The sequence below is a fragment of the Rhipicephalus microplus genome, unplaced genomic scaffold, assembly GCF_043290135.1.
Source record: "Rhipicephalus microplus isolate Deutch F79 unplaced genomic scaffold, USDA_Rmic scaffold_1027, whole genome shotgun sequence".
Classification (NCBI taxonomy): domain Eukaryota; kingdom Metazoa; phylum Arthropoda; class Arachnida; order Ixodida; family Ixodidae; genus Rhipicephalus; species Rhipicephalus microplus.
Genome location: NW_027465574.1, coordinates 15001 through 22407, shown reverse-complemented (window position 1 = coordinate 22407; position 7407 = coordinate 15001).

Below are 7407 nucleotides of genomic sequence, written 5' to 3'. Positions count from 1 at the left end.
ACGTGTGGCATGTTGAGCGTGCCACAAGTCTACGTCGCTCTCAAACCCGCCGAGGTCGTAGAATTTGCGACCCTACTCACGAAATTCCCACCGAGGATACGGCCGCAAACGTACCGCACCTTGGGTAGGCCACGAGTTTGTGCAACACTACGCTGACGGCACAGCACCGAGGTCGTGCGCGCACGCACGGGAAAATTCCGCCGCGGTTTCTGCCGAAAACGTGAGGCACCACGACTCTCCGCAAGTTCGCGTCGACTGCGAAAGACCGAAGTCGTGAACGACGTGTCCGCTACTCGCCGCCGACACGCTGGACACCAAACGTACAACGACTCGACGGCGTCGTAGAGGCCCACGACGCGGTTTTCCTTAACGACGTCTCGGCGTGGCACCGACAGGTTAGAACGGCCGACCAACGTTCCCTGTCCGCCGTTCGGCTCAGTCGAAGGGCTCGGCGACTTCGGCAACGCTGCGAAGCCGCACGGTGACGCACGCCATGTCCCCATTTTTTTTTTTCTTTCTGCGTCTGCCGGGGTGCCCCTATAATAGCAGCGATAAGCACCCAGACCGCCGTGGGTCGCTCGCCCCGGCTGACGTGGTTTTTCGTACTCCTGCGGCGGTCGCCGTCAAGCACGTCCAAATACGCTACTTTCGTGGGCGCATTCACGCTCTTTCGCTTCGCCGGAGTGCCAGCACTCACTCTGCCAAAAACGGCGAACATCCGAGCGGCGGTTCCCACTTTTGCGTCGGCGTCGCAAACCCCGCCCCGGCAGACGAGGTTTGCCGTACTCGTGCGACGGTGGCCGGCGGGCACGTCGAAAGACGCCGATATCGTGCGCGAATTGGCGCACCTTGGCTTCACCGGAGTGCCGCCACTGACTCCTCCAAAAACGGCGAAGATCCGAGCGGCGCTTCCCACTTTCGCATCGGCGTCCCGAACTCCGCCCCGGCTGACGCGGTTTACCGTACTCGTGCGACGGTCGCCGGCGAGCACGTGGAAAGACGCCGATATCGTGCCCGAATCGGCTCCGTTCGGCTTCGCCGGAGTGCCAGCACTGGCTCGGCGAAAGACGACGAACATCCGAGCGACGGTTCTCACTATTGCGTACGCGTCGCAAACCCCGCCCCGGCAGACGCACTTTGCCGTACTCGTGCGACGGTCGCCGGCGAGCACGTAGAAAGACGCCGATATCGTGCCGGAATCGGCCCCGTTTGGCTTCGCCGGAGTGCCAGCACTCACTCGGCCACAAACGGCGAACATCCGAGCGGCGGTTCCCACTTAGCCGTCGGCGTCCCGAACTCCGCCCCGGCAGACGCGGTTGCCGAGCTCGTGCGACTAGCGACCGCGAAGCCGTCTCGCGACGCCGCTTTCGTGCGCGGCTCCCACTGCGACCTGGGTCACCCGAGGTCGACGAGCAAAAAAGAATGTCGAAAAAAATTTTTTTTTTTTTTGCGTCTGCCGGGGTGCCCCTATAATAGCAGCGATAAGCACCCAGACCGCCATGGGTCGCTCGCCCCGGCTGACGTGGTTTTTCGTTTTCCTGCGGTGGTCGTCGTCAAGCACGTCCAAACACGCCACTTTCGTGGGCGCATTCGCGCTCTTTCGCTTCGCCGGAGTGCCAGCACTCACTCTGCCAAAAACGGCGAACATCCGAGCGGCGGTTCCCACTTTTGCGTCGGCGTCGCAAACCCCGCCCCGGCAGACGAGGTTTGCCGTACTCGTGCGACGGTGGCCGGCGGGCACGTCGAAAGACGCCGATATCGTGCGCGAATTGGCGCACCTTGGCTTCACCGGAGTGCCGCCACTGACTCCTCCAAAAACGGCGAAGATCCGAGCGGCGCTTCCCACTTTCGCATCGGCGTCCCGAACTCCGCCCCGGCTGACGCGGTTTACCGTACTCGTGCGACGGTCGCCGGCGAGCACGTGGAAAGACGCCGATATCGTGCCCGAATCGGCTCCGTTCGGCTTCGCCGGATTGCCAGCACTGGCTCGGCGAAAGACGACGAACATCCGAGCGACGGTTCTCACTATTGCGTACGCGTCGCAAACCCCGCCCCGGCAGACGCACTTTGCCGTACTCGTGCGACGGTCGCCGGCGAGCACGTAGAAAGACGCCGATATCGTGCCGGAATCGGCCCCGTTTGGCTTCGCCGGAGTGCCAGCACTCACTCGGCCACAAACGGCGAACATCCGAGCGGCGGTTCCCACTTAGCCGTCGGCGTCCCGAACTCCGCCCCGGCAGACGCGGTTGCCGAGCTCGTGCGACTAGCGACCGCGAAGCCGTCTCGCGACGCCGCTTTCGTGCGCGGCTCCCACTGCGACCTGGGTCACCCGAGGTCGACGAGCAAAAAAGAATGTCGAAAAAAATTTTTTTTTTTTTTTTGCGTCTGCCGGGGTGCCCCTATAATAGCAGCGATAAGCACCCAGACCGCCATGGGTCGCTCGCCCCGGCTGACGTGGTTTTTCGTTTTCCTGCGGTGGTCGTCGTCAAGCACGTCCAAACACGCCACTTTCGTGGGCGCATTCGCGCTCTTTCGCTTCGCCGGAGTGCCAGCACTCACTCTGCCAAAAACGGCGAACATCCTAGTGGCGGTTCCCACTTTTGCGTCGGCGTCGCCAACCCCGCCCCGGCATACGCGGTTTGCCGTACTCGTGCGGCGGTGGCCGGCGGGCACGTCGAAAGACACCGATATCGTGCGCGAGTCGATGCTTCTTGGTCTCGCAGGAGGGCCGCCACTCACTCCTGCAAAAACGGCGAAGATCCGAGCGGCGCTTCCCACTTTTTCGTCGGCGTCGCAAACCTCGCCCCGGCAGACGCGCTTTGCCGTACTCGTGCGACGGTCGCCGGCGAGCACGTCGAAATACGCCGATATCGTGCCCGAATCGGCCCCGTTTCGCTTCGCCGGAGTGCCAGCACTCGCTCGGCCAAAGACGACGAACATCCGAGCGACGGTTCCCACTATTGCGTACGCGTCGCGAACCCCGCCCCGGCAGACGCGGTTTGCCGTACTCGTGCGGCGGTGGCCGGCGGGCACGTCGAAAGACGCCGATATCGTGCACGAATTGGCGCTCCTTGGCTTCACCGGAGTGCCAGCACTCACTCGGCCAAAAACGGCGAACATCCGAGCAGCGGTACCCACTTAGCCGTCGGCATCCCGAACTCCGCGCCGGCTGACGCGGTTGCCGAGCTCGTGCGACTAGCGACCGCGAACGCGTCTCGCGACGCCGCTTTCGTGCGCGGCTCCCATTGCGACCTGGGTTACCCGAGCTCGACCAGCAAAAAAGAAGGTCGAAAATTTTTTTTTTTTTTTCTGCGTCTGCCGGGGTGCCCCTATAATAGCAGCGATAAGCACCCAGACCGCCGTGTGTCGCTCGCCCCGGCTGACGTGGTTTTTCGTACTCCTGCAGCGGTCGCCGTCACGCACGTCCAAATACGCCACTTTCGTGGGCGCATTCGCGCTCTTTCGCGTCGCCGGAGTGCCAGCACTCACTCTGCCAAAAACGGCCAACATCCGAGCGGCGGTTCCCACTTTTGCGTCGGCGTCGTAAACCCCGCCCCGGCAGACGCGGTTTGCCCTACTCGTGCGACGGTCGCCGGCGAGCGCGTCGAAAGACGCCGATATCGTGCGCTAATTGGCGCTCCCTGGCTTCTCCGGAGTGCCGCCACTCACTCCTCCAAAAACGGCGAAGATCCGAGCGGCGTTCTCCACTTTCGCATCGGCGTCCCGAACTCCGCCCGGGCTGACGCGGTTTACCGTACTCGTGCGACGGTCGCCGGCGGGCACGTCGAAAGACGCCGATATCGTGCCGTAATCGGCCCCGTTTGGCTTCGCCCGTGTGCCAGCACTCACTCGGCCAAAAACGGCGAACATCCGAGCAGCGTTTCCCACTTTCGCATCGGCGTCCCGAAGCCCGCCCCGGCAGACGCGGTTTGCCCTACTCGAGCGACGGTCGCCGGCGATCACGTCGAAAGGCGCCGAATTCGTGCACGAATCGATGCTTCTTGGTCTCGCAGGAGGGCCGCCACTCACTCCTGCAAAAACGGCGAAGATCCGAGTTGCGCTTCCCACTTTTTCGTCGGCGTCCCGAACTACGCCCCGGCTGACGCGGTTTACCGTACTCGTGCGACGGTCGCCGGCGGGCACTTCAAAATACGCCGATTTCGTGGGCGCATTCACGCTGTTTCGCTTCCCCGGAGTGCCAACACTCACTCTGCCGAAAGCGGCGATCATCCGAGCGGCGGTTCCCACTTTTGCGTCGGCTTCGCAAACGGCGCCCCGGCAGACGCGCTCGTGCGACGTACTCGTGCGACGGTCGCCGGCGAGCACGTCGAAAGACGCCGATATCGTGCTCGAATCGACCCCGTTTCGCTTCGCCGGAGTGCTGCCAGTCACGGCGCAGAAAACGGCGAACAAGTGTTTTTTTTTTTTTTTTTCCTAGAATTTGTGTTATAGAAGGCACATTTGATATCGGACGATAATTTTCAACTTTATCACGCGCACCGATTTTCGTGTAGAGGTTTGCAAGTTTATGGGAATTTCTCCACTTGGAATAATGCGATTTAGTAGTACTACGAGAACTTCATGGATGTACTCAAGGGTACGGGGCAAGTCAGTTACGTCAACACCTGCAGATTTTTTACACTTCAAACTGAAAATTGTTGGTTGTGAGTCCTCGTGTGATATTAAAGGCCGATTCGCTAACACATAGAACAAAGAAAGAAAGGAAGAAAAAACGCCCGCGCTCGCTCAAGAAACCTGGGTTCGCAACAAGTGGCAACAACAAGCAACCGAGCGAGTGCGCCAAAACCCGTGGCGGCCGAACAAACGCGAAGTCCCAACCGCGTCAGCCGGGGCGGCACGGGACAGGAAAAATCACTTCAGCCGGGGCGGCGGGGCACCGAATAAACCTCGTCACCTCGTCGCAGGATAAAAGAGGAAACAAAAAGTCTAAACAGCGTCTGCTGGAGCGAATGCGTAATAAAACAACAACAACAACAAAAAAAAAAAACACCCGCGCTCAAGAAGTCTGCAATCACCACAAAAGGCGACTGTGACCGAGCAGCGTCAGCCGGGGCCGTGCGGAAACGGAAAAACCGCGACTACCGGGGCGTCGAGGCACCGAAAAATCCACTTCAGCCGCGGCGAAAAAAAAAAACAAAAAGAAAGACGGAGGGGGGGGGGGGGAACCACGTCTGCCGGGGCGAAGGAAAAAAAAAAAACGCGTCTGCCGGGGCGAGCCCGGGTGCGGCACCACCGGGAAAACTGTGGCAAACAGACATGGCGATCGAGTGAGTGGGCCGCCAGCCAGGCTCAGCCAAAAAGTGCAAAGTCCGAACTGCGTCAGCCGGGGCGGCAAAAACCACGTCAGCCGGGGCGGCGCAAAAAACCGCGTCTGCCGGGGCGGCACGAAACCGCGTCAGCCGGGGCGGCGCGAAAACTGCGTCAGCCGGGGCGAAAGAAAAAAAAAAAAAAAACGCGTCTGCCGGGGCGAGCCCGGGTGCGGCACCACCGGGAAAACTGTGGCAAACAGACATGGCGATCGAGTGAGTGGGCCGCCAGCCAGGCACAGCCGAAAAGTGCAAAGTCCGAACCGTGTCAGCCGGGGCGGCAAAAAACCGCGTCAGCCGGGGCGGCGCAAAAAACCGCGTCTGCCGGGGCGGCACGAAACCGCGTCTGCCGGGGCGGCGCGAAAACTGCGTCAGCCGGGGCGAGCCCGGGTGCGGCACCACCGGGAAAACTGTGGCAAACAGACATGGCGATCGAGTGAGTGGGCCGCCAGCCAGGCTCAGCCAAAAAGTGCCAAGTCCGAACTGCGTCAGCCGGGGCGGCAAAAAACCGCGTCAGCCGGGGCGGCGCAAAAAACCGCGTCTGCCGGGGCGGCGCGAAAACCGCGTCTGCCGGGGCGGCGCGAAAACTGCGTCAGCCGGGGCGAAAGAAAAAAAAAAACGCGTCTGCCGGGGCGAGCCCGGGTGCGGCACCACCGGGAAAACTGTGGCAAACAGACATGGCGATCGAGTGAGTGGGCCGCCAGCAAGGCTCAGCCAAAAAGTGCTAAGTCCGAACTGCGTCAGCTGGGGCGGCAAAAAACCGCGTCTGCCGGGGCGGCACGAAACCGCGTCAGCCGGGGCGGCGCGAAAACCGCGTCTGCCGGGGCGGCACGAAACCGCGTCAGCCGGGGCGGCGCGAAAACTGCGTCAGCCGGGGCGAGCCCGGGTGCGGCACCACCGGGAAAACTGTGGCAAACAGACATGGCGATCGAGTGAGTGGGCCGCCAGCCAGGCACAGCCGAAAAGTGCTAAGTCCGAACTGCGTCAGCCGGGGCGGCAAAAACCGCGTCAGCCGGGGCGGCGCGAAAACCGCGTCTGCCGGGGCGGCACGAAACCGCGTCAGCCGGGGCGGCGCGAAAACTGCGTCAGCCGGGGCGAGCCCGGGTGCGGCACCACCGGGAAAACTGTGGCTAACAGACATGGCGATCGAGTGAGTGGGCCACCAGCCAGGCTCAGCCAAAAAGTGCTAAGTCCGAACTGCGTCAGCCGGGGCGGCAAAAACCGCGTCAGCCGGGGCGGCGCAAAAAACCGCGTCTGCCGGGGCGGCACGAAACCGCGTCAGCCGGGGCGGCGCGAAAACTGCGTCAGCCGGGGCGAAAGAAAAAAAAAAAACGCGTCTGCCGGGGCGAGCCCGGGTGCGGCACCACCGGGAAAACTGTGGCAAACAGACATGGCGATCGAGTGAGTGGGCCGCCAGCCAGGCACAGCCGAAAAGTGCCAAGTCCGAACTGCGTCAGCCGGGGCGGCAAAAAACCGCGTCAGCCGGGGCGGCGCAAAAAACCGCGTCTGCCGGGGCGGCACGAAACCGCGTCAGCCGGGGCGGCGCGAAAACTGCGTCAGCCGGGGCGAGCCCGGGTGCGGCACCACCGGGAAAACTGTGGCAAACAGACATGGCGATCGAGTGAGTGGGCCGCCAGCCAGGCTCAGCCAAAAAGTGCCAAGTCCGAACTGCGTCAGCCGGGGCGGCGCAAAAAACCGCGTCTGCCGGGGCGGCGCGAAAACCGCGTCTGCCGGGGCGGCGCGAAAACTGCGTCAGCCGGGGCGAAAGAAAAAAAAAACGCGTCTGCCGGGGCGGCAAAAAACCGCGTCTGCCGGGGCGGCACGAAACCGCGTCAGCCGGGGCGGCGCGAAAACCGCGTCTGCCGGGGCGGCACGAAACCGCGTCAGCCGGGGCGAGCCCGGGTGCGGCACCACCGGGAAAACTGTGGCAAACAGACATGGCGATCGAGTGAGTGGGCCGCCAGCCAGGCACAGCCGAAAAGTGCTAAGTCCGAACTGCGTCAGCCGGGGCGGCAAAAACCGCGTCAGCCGGGGCGGCGCAAAAACCGCGTCTGCCGGGGCGAATGCAAAAAAAACAAAG